Source organism: Galeopterus variegatus, unplaced genomic scaffold (assembly GCF_000696425.1).
Source record: "Galeopterus variegatus unplaced genomic scaffold, G_variegatus-3.0.2 Scaffold1847, whole genome shotgun sequence".
Classification (NCBI taxonomy): Eukaryota; Metazoa; Chordata; class Mammalia; order Dermoptera; family Cynocephalidae; genus Galeopterus; species Galeopterus variegatus.
In genome coordinates, this window is record NW_007727958.1 from 13,018 (window position 1) to 23,368 (window position 10,351).

Consider the following 10,351-nt stretch of genomic DNA (forward strand, 5'->3'; position numbering starts at 1 on the left):
GGCACGACACTGAGGGTTGCGATCCATTGCCGGTCACGAAAAAAGACAAAAAGGAAAAAAAGAAAAAAAAAATGTTTTAAGAATGTCAACATGAACAGAATAAATATGTTCACCTTTCATCTTGAAAGGTGAAATAATATTTGCTATGTAAATTTCATAGTTTGTTTTTAAAAAGAGATTTTAAAGTAAGTAAAAGAACCCCAAAAAAGTACAAAAAAAAAAAAAAGAAAAATATTATAGGCACACTAAGAAAAAGCAAAAAACAGCAGGGTTATGGATTTATCTCAAAAGATAGCACCACTTCCTCTCAGCTTTTTTTGTGGTTGTTATACAAGCAGCCCAACATGGTTAGTTGATTAATTGATTGATTGACCCAACATTTATTGAAAACTTATCATGAAAAGCAAGGATTAAAAAATGTAGGATCTCTTCTTCATACAGCTCACACATTTTAAAGGGCAAGTAGGTTAAGTATGTACCTAACACTCGTAATATAGGTAATATAGGCATGCACCTAACTTCTATAATGTAGCTAATACAGTCACGTATGTAACAGCTATAAAATAGGCAAAGTGTGATATAAGCCATGTTAGCAGCAAAGAAAGTGCAATGTGACATAACAGAGAGGAGAGAGTGCTTGGCTCAAACTTTTCAGAGGATGTTCAAGAACAGTGACATAAATAGTTTCATAGATGAGGTGATGCTTGGGACATCCTTGAAGTGAGAAAAGAGCTTTCCCAGCATATTATAGGAAAAGTCTTACGGTCAAGGAAAAACAAAAACAAAAACACGAAACGAGGTCCAACAGCCTTTGAGAGTTCTTGGGTGAACGCAGAACGTAATGTATGCCAGCAAATATCCATGAGCTCATTCAAACAGTATTTATTGAACACCCTCTACAGTGAGCCTTGATTGACATGCTCAGGATTTTTAAATGTGCCTTAGAAAATACAAAGCATTGAAGACTTAGAAGCAGTGTGGAATGTGACAATCATGCAGATTGGTATGTGACATACGAGGACCTGGTCTCAATCCACAGCAGACATCATACCCTGCCTTGACTTTTTGCATTTCATATGCCCAACTAATATATCTCTCACACTTGTGGCAACATGGATTCTTCCTTAAAAACTCTCATTCCTGATCAAAATTCATAACTTTTTCTTTAAGCAATTATATTTAATGGGCACGCCAAGGTTCTCTAGAGCAGTCACATGACTGACTCGCTATAACAATGATAGAAGAATCAGCCCAAAGCTCTATAACAGTAAATACACAAATAAATGTTAAATAAAGGAATCAACTGTTTTCTAAGAAGCCAGATATCAGTATGGTATGGATTAATCATAGAGATAGATAAATTGCTTAGATATTCATTTTTTTTCCTTCTGAATCTTTGGATATAAAATCATCTCAGTCCAGAGGTTTCTCCAAGCTCCTTAAACATTCTCAATATGCCTGGTGAAGCTATCCATTTGGTCTGATGCTTCTTTGTTCCTTTCACTCACAGGGAGGAAGATAGTGTATTACATCAATAATCATGACTTTATTGGAAGTAAATGTGATTTTCTAGGTCTTCTGGAAAGTATTGTACATTTAGTTGTGTTTACATGATTTCAATTTGAAACCAACCTTTGAATGGATCTCCTTCGGCTGAACTGCTTTTAGTTTAGGCCTCATTTGACTTAGGCAGAAAAAGAAAAATCATGTACTGAAAAGATAGAGCCAAATTTCCTGCACACAAAAGTAGAGATGTTGCCTTATTCCTCCTAAGAAGTAAATAACAAAGTACAATAAACACTAGATCAAAATCAAGGACACTTGGTTTCCAGTCTCAGTTCTGCCACATTCATTCATTCACTCACTTATTCATTCATTCATTCAATAACTATTTATTAAGCTTCCTCTGTACCAAGCACCATTCTAAGTGTTGGAAAGAAAAAGGTGACATTGATCTTGGAGAGAGAATCTAACTTATTTGGAGACATCCTTCTCAAAAACTTTCTATATTGGACTATCTCCAACGTAGTCATAAACTCAAATGATTTGGCGAACCAAGTAGAGAATGTGTGAAACACGGATGAGAGTATGGTAAAGTGGTGAGGAAATACAGTACGCTGGACAAGCTATGCCCAAATTCCATTTTTTAAAATATAATGTATATGTGGGCCTTATCTGGAAAGCTTCCAGTTTCCCATCCTTGAACTATCTGATTTCTAGATGTTTCTCTGACCCTCACACCCCTTTCATACTTTAAAATGAATGAATGAATGCACAAGTGAATTTAGTTCTTTAGAGCTTGACTTTTGTTCAGTTTTTCAGACACCTCCTGGTCAAATTCAAATTTTGCTAGGAGTACCTACTTCCAAGAGTTGGTTATACAGGAATGGGAAGCAGACTTGGGGGAGAGTATGGAAGTGGACAGGAAAAGGCACTGAAGACACACATGGCCCACTTTGTAGTTATGCTTCAGTTTGAATATGCCTATATATTCCTCCATTTCCATCTTTAGCTTAAACCTAGAAGCGCCTTTTTAGTCAAAATCCTTGTCTTAGATGTATGATTTAAATTTGGTACTAAAGGGCCGCCGAGGGTTCGGATCCCACATACAGACAGGTTCCCGCTCACGGGGTGAGCGAGGTGGGGGCGCGACGCCGAGGGTTGCGATCCCGTTGCCGGTCCCGGTCCGGTACGGGCGCAACACTGAGGGTTGCGATCCATTGCCGGACACGAAAAAAGACAAAAAAAGGAAAAATAAATAAATAAATAAAATAAAATAAAATAAATTTGGTACTAAAGAAGATGCATTTTACAGCCTATAAATTACTAAGCATAGTGTCTGGCACATGACAAATGTTCAGTAAATGAGAATTACGAAGGAGCCACCTAGCACTGTACATAAGAGCCTTGCCTCACACATCAGAACTTGATTTGAAACCAGGCTCTACTTTTTACCAGACAAATACCTTTGAACAAGGTATTTGGTCTCCATAAATCTCAGTCCCTTCAGAGTACCTCCATGTGGGGTTGCTATAAGATGCAAGGGGATAAGATGTGTCATATTCAGTATAGTAAGTGGCACTTAGCAAGATCTAAAGAAGTCATCCATTTCATCAGCACTCATGAAGGCACTGCTTATTTTTTGAAATATTCTCATTTATCTCTTTGGAAATTAATATATAAAATATCTTAGGAGCACATTATTAAGTACATTATAGAGTTACTCTAAAAGAAAGAAGTCTCATATATCACTTGTAAAAATGATTACACATTGGATAGTTCTATGAAGAGTTAAATCAATGCTTTATCTTGCATAAGGTTAGTGAAAACCAAGTGGCACAAGGATCAATATCAAACTTAAATTTTTTTTTTTCAGATGGAAAATCTTATGTCTATAGTTCAGGCACATTTTACACATCAGTGACAGTTCCAATCAATATTCCTGAAACTTGTTGGCTGGCATAGATTTTCTTCATAGTTAGAAAACTGTATCCAGTGAAATTGTAAAATATTTAAACGAGGTGACAGTAGTTGTTCTAGTATAAAAGCAAATAATATTTTAAAACTTTGTAACTAGCCAAAGTCCCTAATCTTTGGTCTTATCTAAACCTGGAGAAATAAGCTTGGTTATTGTAAGTCCTACCTGAGTGTATTCATCATTCACATTCTACTCATTTCCTTGAAATCAAGAGAGGACATCCAATTTATGTGTGAAGGCTTATTTTAATCAACAATCAATTATCACTCTACCAAAATTTTCACAAATATTTATTTAAAACATAAAATTCTGTATTTGCAAAAAGTGTACCTTTATTACTTACTTATGTTTTTCAGAGCTTGGTTAGGATGGGGTATTATATCCCTTTGAGCTAAGGCTTTTTTCTGGTGACACGAAGGGCTACGCTCCCTCTCCCCCACCAGTATCCACAACAATCATTTCTGTGCCACAAAGCAGTTTCTCACATGAGTAGCATCTCTTCAACATGCTAGTTGCCTGAATCTTAAAACTAAACATTAACAGTGAAAATAATCCTTCAAATTTTTAAAAGAAGGATCTCATAGGGGCCATAAGGCTAAGAGAAGATCTCATCTAACTCTAGATTTTATTTAACTATTATTCTGAGTTGCCTCTCTTCAAAGCAGGAAGCATTTCTCCTTTGGCAATGTTCTAAGCAAATGACTTTATTTCAATTATATAAACCATAAATAAACAAATAAAAGAGATTAATGAGCACCGGTACAATTGAGTGACAGTCATTAACTACAATTTTACTTTATCGAAAAACCTCCCTCTGACTTTTGTTTCATTAAGACTACATCCTAATTATCTCAGTTTCAATTGGCCATTAATAATCTTATTTTCTTAGAAATAGTACTGATGGATGGGTTTTAAACTGTACTTTCACAAGTAAGGCAAAATACAATCAAGAGAGGGGTTCCCATGTACAGTGTGTGGAATATGTTTGAAATGATCACACTTCCCAAATGGTCTTGCAAATCAGTACTTCAGCCAAATGTAGTGCTCCATTATAAGGGACAGGGGAAAAAATTGAGTGTTGGAGTTCAAATTCATATAATAATTAGAAGGGACATTTATTTCAAAATGGGGAGGACTTGACAGTAAGAAAATGACAGAAATTCAGCTCCACTGTGAATTATAAATGTCAAATTACTGGTATGCATGTAAAAAAGCATGTAGCTATTAGAAAGCAGAGTCTGCATTCGTGAGCAGTGCTTCTGCCTTTATCAGCTTCTTATATTCCTCTAAGGTGTTCTGTCATTCACTGTCAAGTTTCCAGTGTAAGATCATAAGACATATGTCAGATCAGTGTCCAAAGCTTTCCAGGTTCTGGACCACACCAATGCAGTCCCATATTGTACACAATATTAAGTATATTACATGGGGAAAGCTGCTCAGTTATTAGAAGTCAGTTACAGAGTGTACTCTAGCCTGTGATACCATCTACTCTGAGGAATGCAAAGTGCAGAGCAGGGGGGAGCAGCATGATTCTATATTGTGTGTGGACTCACAATGCTGTCACAGTGTCAGCAGGATGAACAATGAAAAGGATGTTAACTAAATTTTGATGTGCAATGATACCATCTACTCTGAGGAATGCAAAGTGCAGAGCAGGGGGGAGCAGCATGATTCTATATTGTGTGTGGACTCACGATGCTGTCACAGTGTCAGCAGGATGAACAATGAAAAGGATGTTAACTAAATTTTGATGTGCAAGAACATGTGTTTAATTTGCAAGATGCTTTGTTTAATTAAAAGGTAAATACCACTTACAATTCCTCTTGCAGACAAATTTAGAGCAGCAATAACACCTACGGAGTGTTCAAATTGCCGGCAGAATTTTCTTGGATGCATTTGATCAATTAAAAGGGTACACATTTGGGGAGAAATAATTATTTTTTTCCACTTGTTTTCAAATAGAAATGGCTTTATTTTCTGCAAACAGATTATTCCTAGAGTTTAATGCTTAGCTAAATACATATTTAAAAGTACAAAAACTGTATCATTATATACCTAGTGCAGAGCAAATAAATCTGAAGGCTAAAAGCTCCTCTTGTCACTCAATCCCCAGCTCAGATGAGATTTTTTCCCTTTCCTCTCTGTCTGTCTTTCTACAGAGGGTTGGCTCCGAAAGCAGTGTGGTTTACAAAGACCTCTTCACCCTTCCAGAAAGATAACCTCAATCACATCACTTGGGAGCTCCAAAATAACTGTTCCATAAGCTCACTCCAATCTTAAGGCAGATCCAAAAGACCTCAGATCTCATGTTTTCCTTTAAGATTTGTTACTTTTTTCAGTGATCATGGAAGGGGAACATGCTATTGCCTCTTCAGCTGGCCCAAGGGCAGAAAAAGTCAAAGGAGACCCAAATTTCTTTATTTATAACTTCTAATCTCAGTAATACAAGTGGTAGAGATAATTCAACCATTTTTCTTCAATTCAACACTTTGTGTAGTTGTGGTTGGGTTTTGGTTATGCTTGGAGGCAGGAAATAGATCAGCGACTCTCCTGAGGGTCCAACCTAATCATTTCCGTGGTTGACAGCACCACATGACATCTGATAACACAAAAGAGAAATTCCACAAGAGTTCCTCAACAATTCACAATACAGTGAATTGGATTTGGGTGGCCCCCCCATATGGAATAGTCGTCCAGTAGTTTCTTTCAGGCAGTCCTGCCTGTCACATGACGAACATACAAAAGATTGAAATGTAAAATATCCAAACTATTACATTATATTATTAACATACTATATGATAAGCTATATTATATCTGTTATATTATTCCTTTATTAGAACTCAGAACAAAATACAAATTAAATTGGCAGAAAACAGAGCAAAATAAACTTCAATGGGTAAATGGTACTTTTTCCTCTTGTAATATCCGAAAAACCCTCCTCTTCCCTGCCCCCCAACTGACTAAAAGTTCCATTCTTTATGTGAGGTCACCTCAAAAAGTACATGGAAAAATAAAATTAAAAGATAATGCAAATTCTCCCATGAACTTTTTGAAATACCTTCATATTTGCTATGAGTGAGTTTCATTTCATTATGAAGTCAAATAGAGTAAAACTGCCCCTCATTAGTGGTAAAAATGGATGTATGACAAGTGGCCATTGGTCTTTCTTGTTCAAACTCTGACAGGCTAAAATGCTTGTGGGGAAGCAGTAGAGGAGGAATTTTAGGAAGTTATGGTGTCTTAGTCATTTGATAATTTTTCATCTCAATGTCCAGTGTATGTTTTGTTTGTAATGACAAGCTCTCTTTTCTGAAAAATATTGTTTTTGATGAATCTCACAATAATGAACCCAGGATTTTGCAAGATTGTATTTTTACACCTTTCCCTCCCAATTATTCCATTGAGGAGGAAGGAGACTACCATATATCTTATTCTAAAAGAGGAAAGTTAAGTTAATTACAAAAATCAATTATAATAGACCCTGAAGCTTCTGCCATAAACGTTCAAGCTCATGCTCTCTTGGCCCTTCGGTTCATCTGCTAGGACAATCTAATATTCATTTGAAAATGTGTCATTTTAAAAAACATCTTGAATAATTTTCTCTCCAATGTCTTTCTTAGTTCTTTATCCCAGCTCCGGCACAAGTCAGTTTTCTCATAGGCATTCAGTCCCCAATTCCCAGAAAGACTCTGGAAAAGAGTCATCCCTGATCCATGAACAGATCATCTGAAAGGGCTCTATCTAAGGTGTGGCAGGTCCATTTAATAATTTCCAGTTGGTAATTTCATTATTTGGCACTAAGGCTCTCCCAAATTTCCTTAAAACTTCTTCAAATTTTTGAATTTAAAATTTCTTGCATACCAGAACACATCAGAGGTTGTTTTTTTTTTTTTAATAAAAATGTCTTTATAAAATGTCTTTCTAGCCATTGTTAAGACTAGCATTTAATTTTGTCCTGTTCCAACACTAGAATATAAGTTTCAACAAACGAAGGCCTTTTTCGGGATTTGTTTTATTTCTCTTCACTGTGTTGAATTCCTAATGCTTAGGACAGTTGCCAAGTTCATGGCAATAACTAGTTGTTGAATGAGTGACTGAATCTCTGACAAGCAAATAAAGGACATAATGCTGTGAGAATGCACTGGCCTTAGATCCTGAATACAAAAAAATCAGTGTTCCAGATTTCATTCTCCCCCTGACTAGATAGGCGACTTTGAGAATTCTGTATTGCCTCTTAGGACATCAATTTACTCACCCACAAAATAAAAGGGTTTGACTAGATAATTTCAAAAAGCCCTTTGTGTCTAAAAAACCTCTGAAAGTACTTGTGGTATAAATTCACAAACACAAGCAAGCTTTATTATATAACATAATAGTTCCAAACTGATATTGATACTAAGGATTTTAATGAGAGGTGGGAGGGAGAAAACTCCCAACTTGACATTAACAATCATATTCAACTAAATTAAACCTTTGGAAAAATCACAGATCCCCAACGTGACAGGAGACCATGTGGCCAAATAATTTGCACACAAATGACTGAGAAAGCTGAGACATACGGGCTTCAGTCCAGTCAGTGACTTAAGGAAGTTCATTTGGTTTTCTTTTTTTTTTTGAGCCTTACTGAAAATGGAGGAACATTCTATGAGGCACATTCTGGACCTGAGCTAACTTTACAACATGGGGTAAAGTTCATTTGGTTTTCTTTTTTTTTTAGCCTTACTAAAAATGGAGGAACATTCTATGAGGCACATTCTGGACCTGAGCTAACTTTACAACATGGGGTAAATCAGTTTTTACAATATACTTCAGTGCATCATAAATGTGCATTAAAATGTGGATGCCAGTCAAATTCTTTGGCCAATTAATACTGCATATATTTTTTTTACATTAAAGTGGGCACTCCAGAGATTTGTTGTGACATTTTTACTGTAACCATTCACAGCTGCAAGGAAGAAATGTATGAATGGAGATGAAAAGCACCCAAACCTTGTTAGTGTTAAACTCCTTTGTGAACAAAAACTAGCAGAATGTAATATGGAATGACTTTCCTGGAGTGTGGTAGGATGGGTCTTGGGGGGTGGAGAAGATGAAAATTATACTGAGACAGATATCTTTTCAACGGCTTTAACTGCTTTTCAAGCAAAGCTGATGTAGTTATTTTAGTCTTTTGCCATTTTTATGTCATTTAATTCAGCACTGAGAATAGCACTATTTCTACATTTGCATCCTTTAAGTATAAAAAGGTATTCACAATTAAGGTGAAAGAAAGCTTCCTCGCTGAGAAATAAAGGATCTGAACTGTTAGTGATCTACTGTTCAACATTGTGAGAAGAACCAAGGATCTCTCTGTATTTCAGCAGTGTGATTACTTGGAATGGATGCAGGAGATGCAATTAGAAAATCTGATTTTAAGGCCTGGCTACGCACTTTACTAAGGTAGCTAAGTCAATTCATTTTCTCAGTTTTCCCATCTGTTAAAAGGGGATAGGGAATTCATTTGCAGAGCAAATATTTCTCTTCTATCAAATACTTTCTTTCCAGAAAAACAAAACAAAACAAAACTTTTTTCTTTTCTATGAAAGACTAAAACTCAGACCTAAAATATTAGTTTACTTTATTTCCAGTCTGAATTCAATACAATAAACCCGATTTCTCCAGAAACCTCTTCTATTGCCTGTTTTCAGATCCTTGCTCTTCTGCTTACCAACTGTTGTAACCTTGGTCAAATAAATAAACCTTTCTAAGCCTCACTTTCCTACACTATAAAATGAGAAACTATAATAGTACTTAATCCATAGAACTGCGGTGGGCATTAAATGAGATGATGAAGGTGAAAGCCAGAGCACAGTACCTGGCACTGAGTAAACACTCAACACATGTTAGTTTTTATTATTATAAGTGTTATTTTATACTCAGGAGAAGCTGTAACTCTCTGTGACCTGCTCAGATGTCCGGGACTGATGGATATAAAGGAGAGACATCAGATCGCTCTTCATATTGGCCTCATTCCCTGTCTGACTAGCAGGAAAAAAATTCTGTCATCCACCTGAAAATACCAAATAGGAAAACAGATGCCATTTTACAAGATTCTCTCCTAGATCTTGTCTACTATAAACTAATTTCAGGGACAGTCAAAATCCATTAGTTTCTTCCCCCAGAAGAAATGTGAAGAAAGTAGAGTCAAATAATACTGATCCCTTACTACCTATCTATACTTATTGTGTGCCCCAAATTATGGGGGAAAATGTTTTAAACTATCCTCCAAAGACAGTAAACATCCAGAGGCAATAGACTTTACTAAGAGTCACCATAATAAGATATTATGTCCATCTTCAACTCAAGGTTGACTGAATGGAAAAAAAAGCATTGTGATTTCTAACAACCTTTTACGAAGAACAGAAACACCTGCCACTCAAAGCATACGGCCTATTTCGAGGTTAGACTAATTTTAAATGCCAAACAAAACAAGTCATGGATTGTCCAGATAAACAAAACAATCCCTTCCCCAGTTCCTGGTGAGAGATTGGGGCACAGGAAACCTCCCAGAAACGGATGAATCTCTCTCTCTCTCCTTCTCGGTATGATGAAAACTTTTCTACTTTTCTGCCCTGCCAGGATTTGAGATTGAAAGTGGGACTTGCACAGGTCTGGGAGGGAGGGTGAAGCTGAGGGGAATCTTTCTTCCTCTTCCCTCCCCTCCCCAATTCGCAGAATGATTATTGCTGTTGCCTATATCCTGAAATATCAGTAAACATTTCTTCCAACAACTAATGAAATGCTTCCAGAAACATGCACACCACAGCCCTCTACCAGACTGTTAAATGTGGGTCTGGTTGAGAGAGAGAGAGAGAGAGAGAGAGAGAGAGAGAG